This window comes from Dermacentor silvarum, chromosome 1, assembly GCF_013339745.2.
Source record: "Dermacentor silvarum isolate Dsil-2018 chromosome 1, BIME_Dsil_1.4, whole genome shotgun sequence".
In the NCBI taxonomy this organism is placed as follows: Eukaryota; Metazoa; Arthropoda; class Arachnida; order Ixodida; family Ixodidae; genus Dermacentor; species Dermacentor silvarum.
The window spans coordinates 356190723-356217598 of NC_051154.1; positions in this window are offsets into that span (position 1 = coordinate 356190723).

Sequence of the window (26876 nt, forward strand, 5' to 3'; positions counted from 1 at the left end):
TGAACACCCGGTATATCTAGCCTGTATTGTTTCTTAAAATAAAATTTGGGATGATCTGTCGCAGGTTTGTAATAAATGCCTAAGCACGGGTCCATCTTTGGAGTTCTGTTGGGACATCTTGATTTCCTTAAGAAGATTCTTTGTGTTCGGCTGAGACACCTTCGTTTGCTTAAGAGCTCCAACGCGGCAACCACTACGCTGGTTGTTTGCGATATGCGAATCACCGCGTATGAAGAAGACTCACGTCGACGCCACCTACAAGAACGATGTGGCCTAGTAGCCGAGAGCGCGAGCCAGCGTCTACATGTTTTGCTTCCCACGCGACGTCATCCTTTTACACAAGGCGCGCATCTGCTCCCGTTTCTCTAACCACGCGTGGTTAGCGGCCAACGCCCGCGCGCTGGCGTTGGCCGCTGACGTCACGCTCCCCCACTTCGCAGCCGCTGCTCGAGGCTTCGCCCCGCTCCGCGAGAACGGCCACTCAGATAAACGGATCCGACGGCTTTGAGCCTCCTATGCATAATGTACGACAATAAAACTGTGAAGTTACAATGAAAAACTTGTAGCGTACGAACCGTACTGTGCTCGTACTGGATAATGTCAACGTGTAACTGTGATCACACTTCTTTCTGGGGTTTTACGTGCCAAAACCAGTGATCACACTGAGTGCTACAGTTTAAAAAAAAAGTTGCCTATGCGAAGTTCTTAGTTTAGCTGTTAGTTGTTATTATTTATATATGAACACTTCAGCGAGAGATCTCTTTCATTAAGCAGGTTGGTCGCGGAACTGATGACAGCCAATGAGGCAACCGATGACACCCCAATCGGGAACTGAGTTGATCAGTTGCGAAGGCGCTCGCGCGGACATCTGCGTGCTTGGCAAAAGGCACGTCCCCTCGTTCATTCGACGCCACCGATGGGTAGAGTAAGGCACGGCCAGCGCCAGGAGGTCCAAGGTGTTCATGAGAAAAAATGAAAAAAATTAAATTATGGGGTTTTACGTGCCAAAACCAGTTCTGATTATGAGGCACGCCGTAGTGGGGGACTCCGGAAATGTAGACCACCTGTGGTTCTTTAACGTGCACCTAAATCTAAGTACACGGGTGTTTTCGCATTTCGCCCCCATCGAAATGCGGCCGCCGTGGCCGGGATTCGATCCCGCGACCTCGTGCTCAGCAGCCCAACACCATAGCCACTGAGCAACCACGGCGGGTTCATGAGAAAAAAAAAACTACGGCAACTTCGCGACACCACACCCCTACGGAATAAAACTAAGCTTGGGGTGAGCAGGCTAGCTTTACTTCTACATGGCTCATACCACTGGTACTCGCGAAAAATAATTTTGAAGAATACTGGTGGCGATACTTTTTTTGGGGGGGAAAGGGCCATTCCCCTGTCAGCGAGGGGGCGATGCAGAAATCTGAGGGGCGGGGTGGGTCAGGACATCCGGACATCCCCCCTAGATCCGCGCCTGACGGTGTAGCCTATGGCCAAGCTCATGCGTCCCAGGTTTCTAATGTTCTAAACCTAACTCAAAAACAAATATCGTCGGCCAACCCGTTAGCTGACTCTGCTTGCGCACAACCTTCTACTCATGTAGAACAGATGGAACCGGAACCCCTAACGGAATATTATAAAGACTACCAGGATGTAGACATGGCACTCAAAAATCTAAAACGCACCAGATCTCCTACCTACAATATTTCTTCTGAGTCAAAAACTAAAAAAAAGTATGAAAAAGAGAACCTCTCCAAGAAGGACTTCTTGAAAGAGAGTATTTTGGATCAGGAAGTTTCCGTTACCGTTCTACCTTCACCATAGGCTCTCTAAAAATCTTACACTGGAAATGTCGTTCGATTGTTTCTGCTACTACAGATCTATGATATATTTGTTCTCAATTTTCCCCGGACATAATTATCTTACAAGAAACTTGGCTTTCAAATGGTCAAAATTGTATCCTAAAAAAGTCTCGACTGCTTCGTTTGGATCGCCCTACCAGAGTTGGTGGCCTTGCTTTCTTGGTTTCAACTAACTTTAGTCACAGAGCAACCCAAATCGTATTAAAGCATGTCTACTGAATGCGAAATTTTGGCATTAGACATTGCACTCCCAGACTGCTCCCCTTTTACTTTATTTAACTTATATTTCCCAGGAGGAGGGCAGGATACCTGTTCTGTAGACAGGGTATTAGCTTCCGGCAGAAAAGATATAGTACTCGCTGGTGAGTTTAATTCTCGCCATGTGTCTTGGGGTTCTAAAACGGATTCAGAAGGAAAATGCCTGTGAGAATGGAGTCTTGATAATAATCTATCTTGTCTAAATTTAAAAGCTGCTACCTTTGTTCGCGGCCAGTCTCAATCGGCCATAGATCTCGCTTTTTCCAGCTCGTTTCTAACTATATCCTCGTGGTATATTATAGACTGTGCTACAAAGAGCCACCACCTTTCGATTACTTTTGAGACTGATTTCCCTGTGATTTCTCTCATAAGGAAAAATAACACATTTGTAAGCTATGACAAACTTCAAAAAGACTTCAAGTCTACGATGCTTTCACCCAGGCGCGGATCCAGGGGGGATGTCCTGACCCCCCCCCTCAGATTTCTGCATCGCCCCCTCGCTGACCCTGATGGCCCTGTTGCAAAAACAAATATGACCACCAGCATTCTTCAAAAGTATTTTTCGCGAGTACCAGTGATATCAGCCATTTAGAAGTAAAGCTAGCTCGCTCACAAGCTTAGTTGTATTCCGCCGGGGTGTGATGTCGCGAAGTTGCCGTAATTATTTTTTCTCATGAACACCTTGAACCTGATGGCGCCGACGGTGCCTTACTCGTCCCGTCGGTGGCGTCGAATGAACGAGGGGACGTCCCTTTTGCCAAGCATGCCGATGTCCGCGCGAGCGCCTTCGCGCCTGATCAACTTAGTTGCCCCCTTGGGGTGTCATCGGTTGCCTTATTGGCTGTCATCGGTTCCGCGACCAACCTGCTTAATGAAAGAGATCACCTGCTGAAGTGTTCATATATACGGTTTGTCCGAAAAGTAATGTCAGTGATTATATTGTGAAGTGACTATACGTCGCAGCGCGCTAAGCCCAGTTGGGATTGGTGGAGGGGGAAGTTAGCTTACGCACGCGGGGTCGCTCAGTCGTCTGCGACCATCTGGAGAGTAAGGACAAGGTTTTTTGTCAACTCATTTTCATTTACCGTGCAAGCCGTAATGCAGCGCTCGTTGGAACGAAGGATTGCCATCGAGTTTTGTGTGAAACTCGGCAAGTCTGCAGTGGAAACGTTTCTTATGATAAAGACAGCTTTTGGCGATAATTGTTTGTCAGAACGTCACGTTTACCGCGGGCACAAGGTGTTTTTAGAAGGTTGTGAAGAGGTCAGCGATGAAGTCCGCGCTGTACCACCATCAACGACCATCACCGACGGAAATGTGACGCGCGCGAGAGATCTTTTGTACTCAGACTCTCGTTTGAGTGTCCGTTTAGTGGCACAGACAGTAAACATTCCAAGAAGTACCGTTCACATGATTTTGACGAATAATTTTCAGATACGAAAAGTGCTGCGCGAAGATCTTGCGCAAAATATTAATGGACGACCTACAATCGAGCCGAGCTGAAACGTGCCAGGAGGTTTGGGACTTGTGCGAAAGTGACCCCCACGTTTTGGACAATGTCATCACAGGTGACAAGACTTGGGTGTTTGAATACGACCCCGAAACAAAAAGGCAAAGTGCCGAGTGGCACAGCTCGGTGTCCCCTCGCCCCAAGAAGGCCAGAATTAGCAAGTCAAAGGTCAAGACCATGCTGATTGTGTTCTTTCACATCAGTGGCTTTGTCCACCATTAGTTTGTACCCCATGGCACAACCGTGAACACCAAATTCTACGTGAAAGTGCTCAAGCGACTCAAACGAAGGATTCATCGCACCCGGCCTGATATCGGGGGCGATTGGAAACTTCACCATGACAACGCACCGTGCAGCCTGCACCGCCTTCCTCGTGACCCGCTTCCTGGCCGATTGAAAGATGCCAACGGTTACCCAGCCGCCCTACAGTCCTGACGTGGCTCTCCCAGGCTTCTTCTTCTTTCTGCGCTTGAAAATTCTCATGAAAGGACATCATTTCGCGACAGTTGGCTAAGTCGAAGAGGCTTGCACCAAGGCTCTAAAGGACATTCCTAAGGAGGCCTACCGTGACGCCTTCGATGGTTGGAAATCTCGCTAGAAGCAATGTAACGATGAAGGAGGAGCCTATTTTGAAACATTTTATTGTGTTGTACCGATCTCATCAATAATTTCTATTTAATCGACTCTCTGACATTACTTTTCGGACAAACCCTCTATAAATAATAACAACTAACAGCTAAACTAAGAACGACACATGGGCAGCTTTTTTTTAACTGTAGCACTCATTGTGATCACAGTTACACGTTGAGAATATCCAATACGAGCACAGTGCCGTTCGTACGCTACAAGTGTTTCATTGTAACTTCGCAGTTTTATTGCCGTACATTAAGCAAAGTAGGGTCAAAGCCGCTGGATCCGTTTATCCGAGTGGGCGTTCTCGCGGAGCGGGGCGAAGCCTCGAGCAGCGGCTGCGAAGTGGGGGAGCATGACATCAGCGGCCAACGCCAGCGCGCGGGCCAAGGATGGCGTCGCGTGGTTAGCGAAACGGGAGCAGATGCGCCTTGTGTAAAAGGATGGCGTCGCGTGGGAAACAAAACATGAAGACGCTCGCTCGCGCTCTCGGCTACTACACCTCATCGTTCTTCTTGTAGGTGGCGTCATGAGTCTTCATACGCGGTGATTCGCCATCGTAAACAACCAGCGTAGTGGTTGCCGCGTTGGAGCTCCAAAGCAAACGAAGGTGTCTCAGCCGAACACATAGAATCTCCTTAAGGAAAACAAGGTGTCCCAACGGAACTCCAAAGACGGACCCGTGCTTACGTATTTATAACGAACCTGCAACAGATCATTCCAAATTTTATTTCAAGAAACAATACAGGCTAGATATACCGGGTGTTAAAAATTAAGCGTTATGGTTTTCTTAAAATTAGGCACTGGGAGGCACGTGAAGACCACCTGCGCAAATAAGTTATGTGGCCAGGGGGGCACAAAGTGAGGTGGCAATAATCACTGTGAGTCGGCCAATTAACTAAAATGGAACAATTACTTTTTGTCGACTGCAGTAAGAAACACGACTGCCTCTAATGAGTTTTCAATACAAACATACCCACTTACTGCAGTCGACAAAAAATAATTGTTCCATTTTAGTTAATTGGCCGGCTCACAGTGATTATTATCATCTGACTTTGTGCCCCCCTGGCTACATAACTTATTTGCAAAGGTGGTCTTCGCGTGCCTCCTCGTGTCTAATTTTAAGAAAAGCACAAAGCTTAGCTTTGAACACCCTGTATTATCAGGCACAGCCGCCAAGCACATGACTGTATTGGGTAACGCCCTTTTCCTATAAGCTTGGAGAAACCGATACCTGGCTTCGCTACAGGTCTTCTTCCTCTTTCTGGGGTCTTACGTGCCAAAACCAGTTCTGATTATGAGGCACGCCGTAGTGGAAGGCTCCGGATTAATTTTGACCACCTGGGGTTCTTTAACGTGCACTACAACGCACGCACACGGGCGTTTTTGCATTTCGCCTCCATCGAAATGCGGCCGCCGCGGCCGGAATTCGATCCCGCGATCTCGTGCTCAGCAGCGCAACGCCTGAGCTGACTGAGCCACCACGCTGGACTACAGGTGTTGCTCTAGACGCACAAAACGCGGGTTTACCGTGAGCAGAAACGGTGAATTTCGCTAAATAAGAAAGGCTACCATCATCATCATCATGACTGACAGAAGCTGACCCCCCCCCCCCCTCAGAAAAAACCTGGATCCGCCCCTGGCTTTCACCTACGATTCTACAAGAAGATATTAGGGCAATGAGCCTATGTGCAGTTTTAAAATTATTCGTGAAGAATGCAGCAGGTAATTTAACCTACAACACATGCAAACCATTAAGTCCGTGGTGGCATTCAGAATGCGCGAGGGCTCACCGAAAACGAAATGCTGCCGGGAAGCAACTTCATTGTAATCAATGTATAAACAATTGGAGTGATTACCAATTTGCTGCTGCATCTTTCAAGCGCACGATAGCTCAATCACTGAACAGTATGATATGAATAAATTCACTTATCTGTCTAATTCAAAAAACAAAAATACTCGCTTTTGATTTCTACGCTCTCGAAAAACACCTCTCAGATCATATTTGTACAAGCACAGTTAACACCACTGAATGTGCAAATTTAGCGTATTCACCCATTAATTCACTCCAAGAAAAGCCTCCAAATCGAATTTGACGATATTTCCCCCTCAAATGCTAAGCTCTCATTCCAATATTTAAATGACCAACTACAAGATTGCCTCTCTCACCTCGAAACAAGCAATATCACAGCCATTGATGCTTCACTGTCAGAAAGGCTGGCGTAGGCATTTTCTCCCTTCTCTTAGTTTTCTTTTTCTATTCGCCTTACGGTTTAGACGCATATTTTCGTAGCAGAATTATTGGCGATTGTTTTAGCGCTCCGGAAACATCCCACGAATCAATTGTAAGCTGTCGTATTTCCAGACTCTCGGTCGGTATGTGCGTCACTTCCCTCAGCAACGAATACATTTATCTTAAATCTGTTCCAAAATTTAGTACCTGCAACGTTACAAAAAATATAATTTGCTATCGGTTCCTGGACACTGCGGTTTTTACTTAAACGAAATGGCAGATTTACTAGCCAGAACGTCTTTAAGTGGACCTTCGATTCCTATTTTACCAGATACAGCTTACGTCACTGCATCGCGATTCAGAACATTTTGCCTACGAAATGGCTTAAGCAAATCATCGCTGATTCCATCTGCCGTCCTTCAGCATCTCGCAAAAATAAACAGTGGTGTCCTTCTCGGCAGATAGAAGTTACGTACACCAGATTACGCTGTCCCATTCCGGAATTAAATTTATATATATATAGAGCTTGTCAGACGATGTCCCCTCCGTGCCACAATTGTAATGAAATTGAAACTATAGGCCAGTACTTTTCATGATGCCGACGTTATTCAAACCAGAGAAAGATATTACTGGAAGCTCCACTTTGCAAAATTGAATTATGATTAGGTATACCAGTAATATTATCATTTTGGGGCTCCATCATCATTATCTCCACCATCATATTATCATTTTGACGCGTCCATTGCTTGCCTCAACTGCCTCCGTTGCGTCCTTGTTTACAATGGAAGTGTATGACGCCGGCGCGGCTTAGAAAACCTCTGTTGTCGGAGATATCATAGACGGTGACTAGGTGGATGACACGAAGCTTTGATCACAGCTTCAGAAAACATGCAAAAGCGCTTTCGGAGATGATTAAGCTATGTCCGAACGGCGCAAGCAGCGTATATGGTGCTTGTTCTAAAAGCGGGGCTACATATGTATCCCAAGCTATCCAACCTTTCCGATTATGAATTCAGTCAGGATTAGTGTGTTTTGCTTTTTGTTCTTTATTCAGAAAATATGTTGAAGCAATGGCTTGTCAGTTTCTGACTCAGTGAAGTTCCTCGGTGCAGCCACTATCTGATTATTTTCTGCCTAATCGCTGGCGGGTGTGCTCAGTTCTAATAGATTTGTTATTGCTGCGCGTAAGGCTTGAAACGTAGCTGTTTTGTACATTGTAATACCTTGTAGCAAATATATATTACAGCAAGTAACTGGCTTACTCTTGTGGACCGTCACGAAACATTCAGCTTCGACCATTCATGCGCCATAGGTGTAGTTCGTCATTTATTGTGCGTATACAGTGCGCATATATTCAAGTGTGCGCCCATTCACTTATTGTTGATACGAGGGCGATAGAGTACGGGCGTAAGTTTTCCTGCCATTTGGGACAGATGTGTATAGATGACGTGCGCGAAACTTACTAGCTCTGACAGGAAGCGGCGCTACTCCCTTTGTAATTGTTTAACGAGTGGCACTCACCCTTGCCGACGTTCTCGGGATGAAGCCCTTTCTTTCAAGGTTAGCGATACAAGGTTGGCGGATCAGCAAATTTCTGTATCCTCGAGGAAAGCCGTACATCACGACGTGCCGGTAACACGTTCGGACAGTTTCAGCAGCGGTCTGCGAACTTCGCTACACAGAGTCATTTTATTCCTTAACGTGCCAGTCACTATTTTTGCAGCCACCTACTGCACTCGTCTTCAATCCAAATGATTCAATCTAGCATGATTGGAGCACAGTGTGTTAGCGAAAACTCAGTTGCATTTCCGACAGCTGATCGCAGAGAAGCAAGGTAGAAGCGGTAGTGGTTTCGTATACGTGCAAGGTCGCTGAGGAGATGTATGGCGCGCCGCCGTGAGCGCCATCTCGTTTCTCTAAAACAAACTGCTCCGCGAAAAGGGTCAATATAAGAAAAGTACCGCCATCCTTTGATCAACGCCGCTTCGCTCTCTCCTGTATCTCCGTTCGGACGATGATAGCGCGTGCTTTCACTTCTTTATATATTTTTTCCCACCTCAGAGCCATGTTGAAAGTCACTGTGCACAGCCGCCGTCGCCGGCGGCGGCGGCAGCACGCTCCCGGCCTGAAAACTTCAACGTGGACTTCCTAAGGGCGCCACCATCCACTTGCTTTCGCAAAAAAAAGTAAAGAAAAAAACAACAAGTGCTTTAGGAGAGGAGACGGCGGAGGAAAGAGTAGATGACGGTACTTATATTATATAGGGACCTGTTCGTGAGATGAGTCCTGTTGTTTACAACACCAATTCCAATAAAATTCAGTATGAGGATATTTTCCCTAAAAATGCAAAGGCATTATCTTACCGCATGCTAAGCTCAATCTTGAATGATTACTTTTTGCACGTTCCGATCGAGACAGTTATTGCCACTGCCGCTTCCCAAAATGAAGGAAAGTGTGGAATTGGAATATTTTCTCCTATTCTTGATTGGTCGTTCTCTCTTCGCCTCCCAGACTTCGTACCTATCTTTCTAGCGTAATTTTTAGCTGTCATTCTAGCCCTCCATAAGCTCAATACATCAACACGTTCCACGGTGGTCGTGACGGATTCTTTATCTCTGTGCTCCTCCCTTACAGCTTCCAATAATTCCCCGGTTTTGCGAGCTTTCAGATCGTTATCGCCCCCTCATTAGCTTTGATTAGATGGATGTGGGTACCAGGGCATAAGGGCCTATTTCTAAACGAAATGGCAGATTCGTTGGCGAAAGCGTTCCTGAATGGCCCGGTAATTCAAATCCTACCGGTTTCAGCTTTCATCATAGGGGCTAGATTTCGTAGAAAAATGACGCTGCGTGAATTTCACGCCCCTTCTTTAACAAACTCCTGAGATTTTCAGCACTTGTCACTTTATTGCAATAGCAAACTCTGTCAAACGCGATCACTTGAAATCGCGATCACTAGACTACGCTGCAGGATTCCATTTAAAAATTTTTACCTACACAGAGCTGGTCTGGTTCCCTCACCGAACTGTCGCCATTGTGGACAACATGAAACATTAGAACATTTTCTCATTGTCATTCAATATATTCTGAATTGCGAAAAAGAAACTTAGAAACACCGTTCCACCTTCTTAGATTGGAATTAAATGTTCAAAATTTACTATCATTGGGGGCTTCTACCCTTGGGCACAGCGACAGGAAGGTTGTCGACGCCATCCAGGATTACATTGCAGGGTCAGAAAGATTAATTAAGATAATAAAATCAGGGCTTAGGGTTCCGCAATTTTTTTTACAAATTTGATGATCAGCGGTTTATTTCTTTTTTTAGTCTTCATTTATGCCTTTATTCTGTTCAAGTCATCTGATATATTCTACCTATTCATTCTCATACGCCTACGTATTCCCAAATTTATGTTTGCAGTATTTGATAAATCTCCTTTCACATTGTTATATCGAACTACCGGGTTCTTGGTCAATCCCCCAGAGTGGATTTGTGCCACTAACACCAAGGCTCTACTTCTACATCTACGACCTTGAACCAGGATGCCTGATTTTGCACAGAGAGATGCTGATTGACATTTTAAGCCAGTAAAGGTCGGGACTATTGCACACATTTGGGGACGTCGTGCACATGTTTACGGGGGGCAAGGGCGAACACCTGCGAAACTAAAAAAATTGCGTTGGCCATACCGGTCTCGTCGACCACATCCTAGAGGTCCTCTTCTTGCCTACAGCTACTGAAAATGTACTTGCGCTCGATGACTGGACAAGCCCGTTTGAACCATCTGGAAATATTGCACGCCCACAAAGAACTCTCCCGCAAAATCAATTTGAGTAAGATTACCGATGACTTCATTTCCAGATCAAGTGCCCGAACGAACCCTTTTTCAATGATGGTGAAATCACCGCAACAGACAACGAACTGATGAGAAATAGGAGAGATAAAGGCACCAACTACAAGTCAAAGCAAATCACCTGGCTTAGATAACAACGCAAAATGTTGTACAAGGGAACGTAGATAGGCTCCATAACAGCGCAAGCAGAGTGAGGACATTTGGGTAAGAAAAGACGCGTGCACGGTTGGGCTATTTGTAAAGCTGCCTAGTCTATCTGTGCATTTTGCTTAATAATTTTTATTCGTCGTATGCTGCATTTGCCTCTCAATACCACAATCCACGTTGTTCCTATGTTTGCTATCGAGTCCTTCCGCGCTATTGAGATATCGCTGTCCTATTTATTTATTTGTTATTATGTTTATTTATTTTGGCACCTGATAATTTTTGCTCTATAATCCTTTGTTCTACCTCCGGAAAATATACGAAACCAGTGGCATAAGGCATGCTTTGACATGGTGTTATGGAATCACATTATACTTATGCAAATAATTCTAGTCATAAGTTCTGTTCAAAATTGTTATGTATTGTTTCATTTTTTATATATGTAATGTCTTGTCTTCTCAATAACTGACCTTTCGTCAGGAAAAGATTTCGTGATTGTATCTTTTGTATTAAATCTTTTACAAGACGTTAAATTGCTTTTTCATAGATGTGTACTTGTGCGACGCACAAAACACATGTATCTCCCTCCCATAAGAAGCCAACAAACACTGACTGACACCAAGGACAACATAGGGGAAATCACTTGTACTTACAAATTCAATTAAAGAATATGATAAATTAACAGAAATTAAAGTGGATGAAAAAACAACTATATATATATATACATATATATAAACACCCAGTTAGAGCACAAGACAAACGTCCCTACAAGCAGTGACCTATGTCCGATCATTAGACACATCCTGGATTCCCATTGGAATCTATTGCAAGTGGCCAGTGCCCCGGCTGTGTGTTAGAAAACGGCATTGCCTCCAAGTTAAATATGGGCATGATGGTGGGTAACGTGATGTATATGTTTTTAAAGGGTGCGTTTAGTTAAGTTGTTAGCTGTTAGCGCCCAATAGAATAAAACAAGATGTTTGGCCAATATCTGCGACGGGGTGCCCATTTTTTACATGAAGGCCAAGGTCTATTCTGTAAAACAGGGGGTGCTGCACAGTGTGCCGGGAAACTGCTTGGCCACCAAGCACAATCTGAGCTTCTATACTTGGCGCTGACAAATTGGAGCGCTCACGCACAAACGTTTAAATGAATGGGACGACATGCCATCTACTATTTGTTGTGATGTCGAATTAACCAGAACAAACAGCTACAATTGTGTACTTTTTTTGAGCAATAGTTCAGTTAGCGTCGGTTGCTTCACGCATTTCATGATGTTTTAAAGATAACCCAACTGATGAAAACTGTGCGCGCACACAGGGCGCGACGACTTTCATGCACTTGAAAACGACAGAAATTGTTAAGCAGTACCTTTATTTTACAGATATTGTTAATAAATATTACAATTCATTTCAATGAAAGCTTGTATTTGTATGCGCGTACTTGTATGAATGCGCGTTTGCTCTGTTGACTCTGGCGCATTCAGTTCGGGTAGAGCAGGGGTTCTCAAGCATGTTCGTTCCAGGGAACCCTGATAAGCTCCATGATGTGCCAAGGAACCACCCCCCCCCCCCCCAGTTAACCGAATTAAAATGTCCTAATTAACAAAATGTCAAATTATCGAGGGTATCAAGAAAACAATAAACAAATGCTTAACTACATCAACACGCTTTTATTTACTCAATGAATCAGCACATTCTGTGTATATTTATTTACCACAAGACCAGTGCAGAAGCTGAAATTCTCGTCGTCTCATAACTGAATTGCGCTAGCAGCGGCGAAGGCCTCGCGCGCGTACATCCCGATTATTTTTTCGCCAGTCAGGTGCTCGCCAACAAATTGTCCGCCCATCGCGATGTAGCCGGGGCTCTTAATCTTCGACAGCTTTAATCTACTGCTTGCCGCAACCGCTGCGCACGAAACCGCGGCCGCTATCGTCGCGATCATGGACGGCGACCTTGCGGTTCAGAAGGCAGGCGGCCGACGCACGCACCAAGTCAAAACGAAACTACCGTTCGCTGCAACAAGTGCGGACGAAACCGCGGCCGCTATCGTCGCGATCATGGACGGCGACCTTGCGGTTCAGAAGGCAGGCGGCCGACGCACGCACCAAGTCAAAACGAAACTACCGTTCGCTGCAACAAGTGCGGACGAAACCGCGGCCGCTATCGACGCGATCATGGACGGCGACCTTGCGGTTCAGAAGGCAGGCGGCCGACGCACGCACCAAGTCAAAACAAAACTACCGTTCGCTGCAACAAGTGCGGACGAAACCGCGGCCGCTATCGACGCGATCATGGACGGCGACCTTGCGGTTCAGAAGGCAGGCGGCCGACGCACGCACTAAGTCAAAACGAAACTACCGTTCGCTGCAACAAGTGCGGACGAAACCGCGGTCGCTGTGGACGCTACCATGGTTGGTGATTACGCATTTGTGAAGGCACGCAGCCGACGCGCGCACCGAGTGAAAACGAAACTACTGTTTGCCTCAACTGCTGTGGACGAAACTGCAGTGGTTATCGATGCGATCATGGATGGCAACTACGCACTTATGAAGGCACGCGGCATGCCGCCAACGCGGTGTTACGCGCGGCGATAAACGCAAGAATAAAGTCTTAAGGGCGCAATTAGGCACGAAGCGCTCCGGCGTTGCTGTCAATCACGTGCCGCGCACGCTTGCCACTGAGGACCATGGCGATGCGGACTGCGCCGCTTCGTTTCGGTTGGACGCTAGCGCCGTTCTTGCTCTTCTGCGGCGCGTATTTGCGATGCTCCGCGCATTTTTTTTTTCTTCATTTTTTTTATTCCTCCAACGTATACGTCAGTGCGCACGCAATCGGTACCTAAGCTATCTACAAACGGCAGAAATGCGCATATTGGTAAATGACGGCCTCCGAGATTTAAGTACGAAAGCTTAGGCGTAATGCCCGTTTTCGGAGGTTGGGTGGCTACAAGCGGCTTGCGAATTTATTACTCAGTTCGCGCGTTGCCGTTACACGCTGTGAGTGCTTTTGGACACTCGGGCGTGAGTAACGGAGGTTCTGTAGATCGAGCGCACCTCATTTTCGCCGTTTTAGCCACTTGGTTAGCGCGGGACCACGGAAAATGTATCAGTGGCTCGCGGAACCCCGAGCAGGGGCCGGCGGAACCCCAGGGTTCCGCGGAACTGGAAGTTCGGGTGTGCGGCGTGTGTTTGGCCAACGCCTCCTATGTCTTTATAGGAGGCGTTGGTTTGGCGTTTCCTTTACCTACGAGTCCGCGCCCTTTGCCTCACTGTGACCTGGTATATTCCCACTTCTTGCTCGCTTTTTATGGGCTTCTTGTTGCCTCGAAGCTCATCATGATTGCCTCCGACGCAGCCACATCAAAGGTGAGTGATTGTTTCGAATTCCCCTTGCGTGGTCATGGCGACGCGATGAACAAATGCCTGAAAGTGCGTACAGCACATGTTGGGCGCCACGATTTTTGGTGCGGTGTTCGAGCACCCATTGCTTTGCTGTTTTAGAGGTAAACAATGCGACGTGAAATCATGCGAACTGTTCTGTAATCAAATATATTTTGTTCGCTGCACGCTGTCCAGCGACGTGCATCAACTACATACCGTGTCAGTGCCTTGTAGCTGCGAGAGTCGGTGGGTCGCCGAAAATATGCGTGGGACGATTTGCAGTTCGAATGTATTCTGCTGCGCTGTTCGCCGTGCGGTCGACGCTCGCGCTATCAGAAAACAGGAGGATATGGCGCAACAATAAAGAAATACAACGGTGTACATGCGATTCTATACGATAGGTAAGATAAAAGATGGGCTGATGCCAGCGAATGCTGCGAGTTCATCGGGTTATGTGATTTGCCAACGACGCGTGTTTTGTTTTCTACCTTTGCGTTCGACGCCATCGAGCGCTTCGCGCAAACGACTTCGTGTCGGTGCTCTTTGCATTCACGGAAAATGCAGATTCCATGGCGCTCTAGGTTCTACTTTAGCGGCACAGAACATTCAAAATAATGTGATCGCGTGAAATTTCAGCCTTTGGCACTTCAGTAGCTCATTGATTTGCAATGTTTGAACATCGGTAAGGGAACGTACACTGTGCTTTCAGCGGCGCCTATGCGTTATCGACATATAAACGCCAAAAATTAGCAAAGTGTCTTGTGGCTATAGAAGCAGTTGGGGGGGGGGGGGGTATGGCAATACTTCATTTATTCTTTGAATTCGCACATTATTATAAGGACAGAGTGAAAAGGAAGCGCATCCTTGTTAACTGCATGATGCGTTGCCATGAGCTTGGAACAATGCTTTGTTGGTGGTGCAGTTCTATGGAATACTTTCTTTGAGAGTAAGCAAACTGTAGTAGCAACTAGACGGGGAGTAAAAAAAAATGCTGCACTGTGGTTTTACCTGGAGGAGCTGCCTTTAATAAGTGGCCACAACAGTTTAGTAGATGAGCAGAAACAATTTTAGAAATTAGGAGACGAATTCAACATGAATTATTTGCCCATCTCACACTGCCAGTGGCAAGAGCAGCCACACTTTAATGTTTTCAATCAGTCATTTATATCCATTCATTCATGTCAGCTTAATGGTCCATGTAGATCTTTCGATTGTTGATTTTGACGTATCGTGGCTTTACATTTTAATACTGACATCTGTTTTCAGATTCAGAAGCCACAGCCGGAACGGGAAAGGTAATATCTTTTGCCGTTCATCGTCTAGCGTCACCATGATCAAATGCAGTGATGCCGTGAGAATGTATTGCAGGGAGCAGAAGAAAAACATTGCTGATGCAACCGGAAGCATTTTCCATCGATCAATTAGTGCACAGTGCCTTCAGTAGCAGACATGAGTTTCATCACTCGGCTCAGAGACTTTCCAACTGCACCGACACTGGGAGTAAATTTCAGTGTCACTTGTGAACAAATTAGTAGCAGAATGTACTGTGCAACCCCAGCTGGTCAAAATAATCTGGACTCACCCAGTACGGCGTAATCAGATTGTAGTTTTGGCATATGAAACCCCAGAGTTTATTTAATTTCTCTTTCGTGCTCCTTTAGACTGTAGCATTGATTATCTCTGCAAAAACTCATGCTCAAGGTATTCTTCCTAAAGTATATATAAGTGTCTGCAAAAGTTCAGGTATGAGCTGCTGTCATAGTCTCATTAGTATAGCACCACAGATGCTTTTCAGTTTCTCCATTCAGTGCTTTCACTTCTGCGCCAGATTGCACCATACGAGATTTCCTGCACCATCCTGATAAAAATACATGATTTTGTGCCGAAGTGCGCCAAAATAAGCGATTGCGCATTACGTGTGTGGCCGCAGTGGCCCACAGACGGGCATAGCGCACATGACTAAAGCGGCTTCATAAGTCGAACTTCACGTTAGCTCTACCTCGGCGACTGATAATTGGGGCTCGATGCGGACTGCCTAAAAATCAAAATAATTGGGAATCGGAAATATCCAAATTCGTCAGAAAACTGAATTTATTCTGGCAGTGGCTAAAAAAGTACCTTATTTTCGGCTATTGCGTTCCACTCTTAAAGGCGAAGCTGAAGCGTCCTCCAATCTTTTGCTACTTCCACTCAACTTGGCTGTCAAATTAGGACGCAGTCATGCAGGCAGAGGCGGAATTATAAAGAATGTCGTACCTTAAGCTGTCCGAAATTTTGGTCGTACTTATACTTTAAATGTATGGGCCAGTGATGATGCCTCAAAGTAGTCCGAATCATTGAGCTTGTTTGAATTGCTGGTGTCGAAATAATCGGTCGACGCCAGTTGTGAATCGGCCAGTGTTGCTGAACAGAGGCTTCAACTTTACGAGAAAGAACAGACCATTGAAAAGTACCTGGTGTCGTCTGAAGCAATGACAGCGTTACGAGGGGCTCATCAAGGCTGGCCTGGCTCAGAAGAGCATTGATGACATAGAGTCTGGACAGGTGTTTCTGACTGATGCTAGAGCCTTGCTTAAAACATAAAGTGTCAACTGTCAATGAAAAAATCATATGATCTAAAAGGCGAAATCTTAGCAGCTTCACTTTACTTGAAATAAACTAATTACAGCGCACTGTGTGAACAGGTTTGTTGTCTTCATTTACATTAAGGGGAACGATGTATTCAGAGGCAGAGCCACATTGTTTTACAGCAAGCAAATACATTTTGGAATAACGCTTGTCAGTTTTAAGTGTTTGAAATAGCTTATCTGGTATCTGGATGCTCCAAACTACTCCAAAATTAAGATTTTGCTGCTCCAAAAATTGCTCCAAATCTCAGTTCGTCAGTGGCATCACTGAGCATGGTTTCTTTCTACTATAAAAAAATGGCAGTGCAAGTATCCTTTGGAGACGATTGGCAACGTTAATGCAGTTACCGTTCTTACGATCAGCGTGTAATTAGTGATGATACGGGATGAGGATTCTTATGATGATGGAACTAACGAGACAGCCAGAATTAAGATACATTGATCAGGGTGCGACGATGCCCATCCAGGAAATGACCGAGTCTCCCACAAGGTCCATGACATGGACATCAAGCAAGTTGACTTCGACGGTGATTCTCAGAGTTGTGCTTCTCCACAAACTTCCGAGTCTCCTCCATGGTCTTGTGCAGCCTGTGCTTTGCGAGTCGATTCATTTCATTGATTAGGTGGCGGTTGGCACACGCTGCCTTTGTGGCTTATTTACACTTCATACAGCTGAGTAAGATATCACAGATTACTTTTGGAACACAGCAAGCGAATCTGATGAGTAGTGGTAATCGCATTAACGTCGACAGTTATCTTCCTCTTCGAGCTCCTGCTGCTGCTTACCAACACAAACAGCAGTTGCCCAAGATGGCGTAAAAGAGGTTCATTGAAGAGTGGCACATACCCAGGGTCACCCAAGTTGGTCCGATGATTCGTTATGAACCCTCAACAAAGCAGCCCGATACACTAGCCATTAGACTGTGGATTACCAAGTGACACAAAATTGGTGGGAAAATTGTTAGAGGCAGACACCCGAACATATGTGAACTATCCTAAGAATGCTATTCGCATTCCTGAAAAATCCTCAACGTTTTCAGTACTTTGGTTTACATTTGTTTTTGTGCTGTATAAATCCTTGTTTTTCTGAAGCACATGAGATCCAAACAGCAAAACAAGTTATGAAACTAGTCAAGTAAGATTGGCATTCTAGGTCTGGAACAGGTACTATTGTGAATTATTTGGAGTACGGCTGTTGTGTATATGTGCTTCAAAGCCTTAAAACTACCTTGCTAACAATGACCTAAACGTGCAGGTTCACATAGGTTGGAGGGATGCTGATTGAGAAGATGATCATGGCCCAGTTTACCATGGCCTGCTATGGTGGACCAGGCAAGCTTGCAAGCATTTTGCTTCACCGTGCGTTCACAGAGGAAGACCTCATGGGCCACTCACTCTTTGGAAACAACACCAAGGGTCAAAATGAGGCTCTTGACCCTGTCAGGGTCAAGGCTAGTAAAGGCAAGTACCGTACATCCTCTCCCGTTGAATTTTTGCATCCACATTTCGTATTTTAAATTACCAACTTGCCATTAGCATAACAAATTACTTTCAAGTAGCCTGTATCAGTAATTGCGTGCTACAATGGCCTACCATTTGTAATTACTGTTCATACGCTCTTAACTGCCTGACTCCTTCATACTCGAATGCTTTTAAATTTTAAATGCAGCCTCAACTGCCAGAAGTTTTTGGCGGCTTCACCAGAAAAAATTTTGTGCTTTTGTGTGTTCTGCTACTTGCCTTTCATTGCAATAAATAATTGTCTGTGAAGCACGCTACTAATCTGGGGGCATAGAGGATGTGCTTAAGTAGCCCGAAAGTGTTATAGAAATTGTGGAGAAGCTATGCTCAAGTGCAGTTACTGCTCAACTGGAGGGACAGCACTTCCTCCAAGTTTCAGCATTCAAAATATCCCTCGAGGTTGTCTAACGCAATACACAGTGGTTTCACATATTTTAACGAACCACATTGAATTAAAGTTGCTCCTGTCTTGAAGGAGGTCCATGTGGTGCCAGACAGCAGCCTTTCAGCCAAGGGAACATAACTTGTGTGTCATTTCTGTTTGGTTGTTTCGATCAAACTAACAATAGGGACAGTGTTGCCAGCATAACTGTAATACAATGTTTAGCGAACATTCATTCATTATAAGCGTCTAACTTATTACCATGCACTTTATCACTTTGTATTCTAAGATATTGTAAAAAAAAATATACATTTACGTGGCTTTTCCCCACATGTTTATATAAATTGAGCAGCATTGAATTGGGCCCTCGGTGACTACCGTCTAAAGCTTTTTACCGACCATGGGACAAGTCCACAACTCCTAATCTGAAATTGTTGGAAGTTTCTATTGGCTTTCTTACTTAAAAGGGGCACTTGCCAGTTTACAAGGTTATTATAAACCATTGCTCAAGTAGCCTATGGTTTTAAATTTATCAAAAACATGAATGAGCTCTCAAGTTGCTCTTGTTTAACCCGTTGCGGATTACATTTTTTGGGAAAATACGTCTCCCAATTTAGGTGTTATATAGTTTTAGGAGTGTGCGAATATTCAAACTGGTGAATATTTGAACTAGCTGGTGAACAAGCAATTGCCATCTACAGCGTAGATTCTCCCGCAGTTTCTCGTAATTTTCGTGTTTATAACACTGGACATTTCGGCGCCACTCCCAGCTGTAGCCGCTGCTGTTGGAACGGCCAGGCCAGCTGCACTTCGAGTGTACTAGAATACGCTTGAGTGGGCCGAGCGGTGCTGTGGCCCCTAGCTGAGGTGCAAAATAACAAAAAGTAGGCTGAGGGCGCTGTGAGTGAACTAGGTATTAGGAAGGCGTGATCTACAGTGGGTGCAGCCGGAAAGCGTTTCTGCTGCCAGGGCCGGTACAATGTAAAACTATTGCAATCTGTTTTTATGCCCATAGAAGCGCGGCCTGAGCTATTTGGACCTATCAGAAAGGGCTAATGGCGGATTTGGAATAAAAAGTCGCACTTTCAAAACAGAAGCATCGATTGCAATAGCAAATTAGTAGACAGCTATACAAAGTGAAGTTAGTAGTTTTATCGGCCCTCTAAACTTGTAAACATTTACTTACTAAATTAACAAGCATTGTGTCGCGTGCACTAGCAAACATGAACACGTCCCACTCGATGACTGCAGAAGGTCGCTGTCAGAAAGCGTGGCAGCAGCAGCATGTTTATTGGCCTTCGTGCTGCTTCTCGTTTCTTCGCGAACTAAGCGGCGAAAACAGCGCTCACGAAGCTATCAGCACTTGCATTCTGTCCAAATTGCAGATCGCTTTCCATACCTGCCAACTCTCCTGAATTATCCAGGAGCCTCCCGAATTTTTCTCGCATCTCCCGATTGTACGGACGCGACCTAAAATCTCCCGAAAAGTGGCCGTCATTTTTTTTTTTTTTGAAGGCCTGTAATATAACCATGCGGAAAAGCGGCGTGGGAGCAGTTCGTCACCCGCATGCACCGTGAATCCTGGTAGCGGCCGCCGGCACCACCACTATGGTGGCTACCACCACGAACGCGAGCAGCCGACGGGCGCTGCCATATCGGGTTTTCCGGATTGGCTCGTCTCAGGCTGGGTCGGGTGTTTTTAGCAATCCAGTCGTTATACGACCATCAGTGCTTTGTCAGGTTTTCGAGTGAAGTGTGAATGCCGAACTACACTTTGTTTCTCAGTTGGAACGATCTATGGCACTTTCAAAAGCCAAGAATAAGTATCGTATTTTCCAGTCTATAACTCGCACCTTTGAATAAGACGCACCCCACTCAAAACGGCAGTTTTTCCGGAAAAAGACGTATATAAGTCGCACCTGTGTATAAGACGCAGCTGGTCGTTCGGTAAGTGATTACAAAAAATTACAGTGACGTTTCACTCGGTGAACGCGGATCACGCACAAGCGTATGAGTACTATAGGTGCATTTCTGCTGTCGTGGCTGCTGTGATCTACTGTACAAAGTCCAAGGGCGATAACATCTTCCCCGTGCGCCGTATGCTGTATGTGCGTGTGAAAGCCTGCGACTGTGAGCCGAATCGCGCACAAGGGTGGAAAGCGGGAAGGTGCGCTAGAGCAGAAGGTAGGGGGGGGGGCGGCTTGTACTCGGGTAGCAACTGCGCAGTTCGCACAGCAGCACGTGCTATATCTTGATAGCGATCTGCAGATGCGATGACTTTGGGGTCGGTCGACTCGCGGCCGTCCTGCCGCCGCTTGCGTTGCTGCTCCGTCCTTCTCGCACGGTGCTCGGGAACTCGATCGCACAAAGAACCCGGCACCTCGATATCGCGCACAGAAGCCTGAGCAGTTAAGTCAAGCGCGCTTCATGTGGCCATCACATCGAATCCGATTTTGACGGCAGTTTTTCCAGAAAAAAAAAACGTACATATGTCGTACCGTTCTATAAGACGCATCGACGAAAAATTAAGAAAAAAAATGCGTTGTATACACCGCCAAATACGATACTTGCAACTATTTCTGAAATCATACACGACTGAGTTTCTGTGCTTTGTCAATTTGTGGAGTCGTGACAAGTATGGACTCTACCATGTGCGCCGTTTCGCACAGCGGCAAAAATTTTTTTTTGGGGGGGGGGGGTGAAAGCTTTTTACCCCCCCCTCGCGTGGCAGTCTCCCGAATTTTCATGTTGTGAGGTTGGCAGGTATGGCTTTCAATATAGGGCTCTTGCGGCCGCCAGAGAACCCCCCACCTCCCTTCCCCAGTGGCTTGCTCGTGACGAGAGATGGCACGCTTCCTTCCCGCTTTCTTCCCTTGCACAAGCGATATTGAGCTGCCATCGTTGGCTCACCGTCGCACGTTTTCACTAGCACATACGGGGTGCAGCAACGACATTATCTCCTGTGGACTTTATATGGAACATCAGGACGATGGCAGAAATACACACATGGTGTGTCCATATATTTGCTATCACAATAAAAACAGATTGGAACAGCTATATGTTATACCAGACCAATGTTGATTGCGGCTTGATGAGTCTGCGGTAACTTATGGTGACCCAGAAATTAGACCACGTAATTTTAAAACATTTACAGCTATCATCATGAGCGTTGGCCCAGAAATATATAGATTATTCGAGTGTAGTGCCACCGAAGTTTTTAAACTTACAGGAAAGCACGCGCCGTGCCGCCGCTCGACCCACTCTTCCATATTCTAGTACGCTATAGCTATAAAGCCCGCTTCTACTGCGTGCTTCGTGTTGGTTCATTCCGTGTTTCTTGTGCTTTCAGAGTGCGCTGCCATATACCAAAATTCAGATTGGCCTGCTCCAAACTGCTTTAAAATGAAACTTTATCTGCTCCAAATTGCTCCAATATCAAATTTAGTCTGCTCCAAGCTGCTCCAAAATGAAATTTTGACTGCACCAAACCGCAATTTTACTTGCTCCAAAAATTACTCCAAAATGACTGAGGGCAGTGCCACCCCTGCTAATGGCGAAACAAGGAATGAAATAGATTTCATACTCTCTGCCTATCCCAGCATAGTGCAGGATATAGAAGTGTTGGGTTGAGTAAAGTGCAGTGACCATAGGTTAGTGAGGATTTCTCTCAATATAAAGAAAGAAATAGTAAAATTAGTCAAGGAAGAAACAGGCCAACCTTGACGCCCTAAGTGTAAAAGCAGACCAGTTCAGGGGCTGGTGCTCACAAACAAATATGCAGTTTTAGAACAGAGAGACGAAAATAATAGAGGCAATGAATGAAACCGTAACTAGGCTGATTTCAGAAGCAGCCGTTGAAAGGACAGGTCAGGCACCAAGGCAACCAGTGGGTAAGCTCTGCCAAGCAACAAAGTACATAATAAATAAATTGACAAAGCATGAAAGTGTCAAACTCAAGGGATCAAATAGAATACACTGAATTGTCAAAACTGATCAACAAGAAGAAAGTAAGGGATATTCAAATTATAACATGGGAAAGATCGAAGATGTAGTAAAATATGGACGCAGCATGAAATCTGTCAGAAGAAAGCTTGGCATAGGACAGGGCAAGGTGTATGCACTAAAAAATAATGAGGGTATTATTGCTACGGAACAGTATTTGCCATGACGAAGAGACGAGCATTGTGAATACGATGACGACGATTAGAGGCTAGTGCGGGCTGTTGCCTCTTGGCCAAGTACGGCGTATTTGCTTGTAAATATACTTGTATATAGCTTTTCATCTGAGTCTTCCTACGTAACGTATCTGGTGGACGTGGATGTTCCCTGTACCTCGTCACGGAAGTTCGCAGTGGAGGGTACGTCGAGCCTTTCGTCACAACTCGACTCAGCCGGCTCCGACACCTCCTGCCACTTTGATGACCTACATCGCTCGCCCCGCTCCCGTGATCCTGGCGTATTCTCCGGCAATGATGGAGAAAATGTCGAGGACTGGATCAGCGTGTACGCACACGTCAGCCGCAATAACCGGTGGGACCCTACTATCATGCTCACCAATGTAGTCTTATACCTCGGTGGCACACCTCGAGTTTGGTTTCGGACACATGAAGATGAGCTCACCAGTTGGGATTCGCTTAAGCAAAAGCTCCGAGACATGTTCGGCAACTCCTACAGTCACCAACTTGCGGCGCAGAGGGCGTTGTCTGGCCGTGTGCAGACAGCAACGGAGCGCTACGTCACGTATATTAAGGACGTCTTGGCTCTGTACCGCAAAGTCGACACACACATGACTGAGCCAGACAAGGTTTCCCACATCCTCAAAGGCATTGCCGATGACGCCTTCAACTTGCTCGTTTTCAACAATATGGCGACGGTGGATGCAGTTATAAAAGTGCCGCCGCCTGGTACTCGCTAAAAGCCGACATATCGACCAGCAGTTTGTCCGTCCTCCCAATACCCCAGCGACATCTTCCTGTGCTGACGCTCCTCGTCCCAAGAACACGGGTGATGTTACCACCCTTACAAAAATTTTTGTAGAAAGTCTATATAAAGTGTGTAGACATTTGTCTATGAAGTCAACAGACTTTTTGTAGACATTTCTTAGACTAGTCTACAGACAGTCTATGGACTTATGGCCATACACTAATTGTAGACTAGTCTACAAAATGTCTGAGTCTATAGACTGACTATAGACGGTCTATAGATCAACGAAAATTCACTTTTGTAGACAAATGTCTGCAGAGTGTCTATAGACAAAAGTCTATAGGCTTATTTAGTTTTACTTTTGTATACATAAGTCTATAAACTATCTACAAACGTCTATAGAGTATCTATAGACTATTCTTATAGACCAGTCTATGGACAATCTATGGACTTATGGCCGTACACATTTTGTAGACTGGTCTACAAAATGTCTGATTCTATAGATTGACTATAGACGGTCTATAGATCAATGAAAATTCACTTTTGTAGACAAATGTCTGCAGAGTGTCTATAGACAAAAGTCTATAGGCCTATATAGTTTTACTTTTGTAGACATGTCTATGAAATGTCTACAGACTATAAACTATTCCTATAGACCAGTATATAGTCTGTCTATGGACTTATGGCCTTACACTTTTTGCAGAATGTGGTACAGTCTGCCTACAGAGAGTTCCTGTAGATCAGTCTATAGCTAATCTATAGACTTCAGCCTTACAATTTTACAGGGTGTCCCAGCTAACTTAAATTTAGTGAAGCTGTTCAATGAAAAATAATATTAAGAAAAGACGCTGCAATAAGATCCGATTTTAAGATCTATATGGCGTGCATTCGGCCGTGAATTCAGAGGTGTGACCTGTAGGTCTTTTTATGATCATATATCTTGCACCGTGTTGTTTTTTAACCTTTCATTTTCATTGACCAGCTTGGCTAAAATTACTGGGTCACCATATATACTAGATAATACACCACATTTTGCCAACTATGTTTCGGCAGGCACTGTTATTCTATAAACACTCGCTGCTGGGGTTTGTTAATAAGCAGTTTATTGGAAATGTCTACAAAAATTTATTGTACCCAGTATGCATATGGGAACATACATAGGGAACTGTACATAGAAAAGCATGCATGCAGATGGAAGCAGTCAAAAATCTAAAATGTATGCAGCCGTGAATCATTGTGTAAAGCTGCATGAGCATTTGTGTAATTGCACATTGAAGAAAGTTTAGTTGCATGCAATGCATTCGCTTGAATGAAATCTACTATCTGCAAGTTAGTTAAAATTTTTGTTTACATATGGCAGCAACAAAATTTTGAACGTATATTATGGATGTGCACCTGTTGCTTCCCATCTGCATTTATGCATTCATGTTAATAGATTAATAATGATCCTGAACCAGCTGCACTCTCATATGTTGCAGAAACAAATATTTCAAGCAATTCCACTAGTGCAGACTCATGCAGTGCAACAAAGAAAACAAGTGCACCGATATTGAATTAACTGTTTTTATTGAACGATATAATACATTAATTTATTAAAATGCATGTCTTATGCTATCATCAAAAGAGAATATTGACATATTTACAGCTGCTTCCCCTTGGCGAGCATGGTTGCCAGGCTGGCCTTGACCTTCGTGTAAGCCATTCCGAAGGTGCTGCAGGTGCATGCTGCAAATATGTAGATACAACAATGTGAGGCAAAAATAACAAATGTGTATTTTTTGTACGTTCATTAAGCAGCTTGATATATTCGCTCAAACCACTTAAGTCAATCCTTAATACGGTTTAACTATGCCTAATGGCTGCTTGTCAATACAAAACAGTACCATCGCAAAATGTTTCACTCTACCGCATGGTGAAAAATTAAACTTACAATTGTTGCTGGTGCCAGCAACAGTATGTTACATCTTTTGACAAGGCCATATGACACATAATGTACTTAATTAGCCCAAATGACCTCTATATTAATTGTTGAAACTAGGCTACCCAGTTGGACTGCTTACATTTTTGGCTGGTAATTAAATATACCCGCGCGGAATGATATGCTCAGAAGAGTGACTGGAGTATCGAACGTATCATGCCAAAGATTGTAATTTATTTTCCTTAATACACATTTAAATGTCTTTCTCCTACTCTTAACTGATACATCATTGGCCATAACTTCAATACAAGGCAGATGGATTGATTGTGTCGATATGGTCACTTACTTTCCTATAGATAATCATATCTTTCTGGAATGCTGACACGGTTTTAAGTTAGGTATACCACATGAGCACAAGAAATACCCCGTGAGCACTTTCTGTGTTGTGGCACGACACATATGCACCTTCTGGGAAACAAAACTGAAACTGTCATTACAATGAATGCTATCACAGTAAATAATTGAAGGCGCTCTATAACATAAGTATTTTTTCTAGAGTTTCGAGGTTCAGGACACTTACGTAATGCAAAAAGATTGAGTAAGAAATGCCCCCCCATGTCAGCATGCTTCACTTTCATTTCTTTTTCAGAAAATCGTACCTATTTGTAATTTTTGGGGAGGTGAAATGCTTCAAAAATGTGTTTGACAGCGATTCTCTGGAAACATTGTATGGAAATAACAAGACAGCATACCTATGTTGACATTTTCAATTTCCCTGGCGTTTTTCCAAGCTTTCCCTGGCTGTTTTCATGAAAATTCCCTGGCAGTCTATGACACCCGCAGTTTAGGGGCAATAAAAAATATTGTGGTTTAATGCTTGCCAAATTACTGCCAGTACATAATTATAATTATAACGAATAACACGTCAGTCACTTGAAATGCACTATTAGATTCAGCTGAATTGAAGCACTTGTTTAATAAAGCTGACAAGGGCTTGGCCAAGTTCGTAATTCATGGCAACACGAGCACAGCAAAGAAAATCCTCAAACTCTCCTCAAACCAATGGCTTCAGTTTCAAACGTGTAAAGGGTGCTTCCCCGAACCACTAATTTATTGTTCTCCAATTCTTTCGGTTAAGTTGCGAAGCTGCGATTGACTGGGCTTATCGCGAGTTTCGTGCTCTGAAAGCTTTTGCGGTTATATATATTTATACTGGTTGCCAGGAGCCCCATAAATACTCCTACTTTTGACTTACGAAAACGGCAGCACACACTGCTGATGCATGACCCGCAAACACGGCCTTTCATCTGAGTACGCTAGCATTTATTCCACTGTACGTCTCTTTTAGACAATTCGTCACTCTAGCACATTGTCGAGGTATATACATAAAGCGCTTTAGATTAGTTTTATTAGACAGGCAGCGCAGCGTTTATGGCCGCCGATCGAGCGCCACAAAACGACACCTGCCCACAGTACGCCGCTTAACACACACAATCCGCGCTTGTTTCTGCTCAGCAGTGGCGCACCGACGGGGGTGATTCGGGGGTTGTATCGTGGGTTGTTCCCCCCCTGAGGCCGACTTAACCCGCCCCATTTTGTGTAACCCCTTTTCTCTTCCTTTCACGCATTTTGAGTA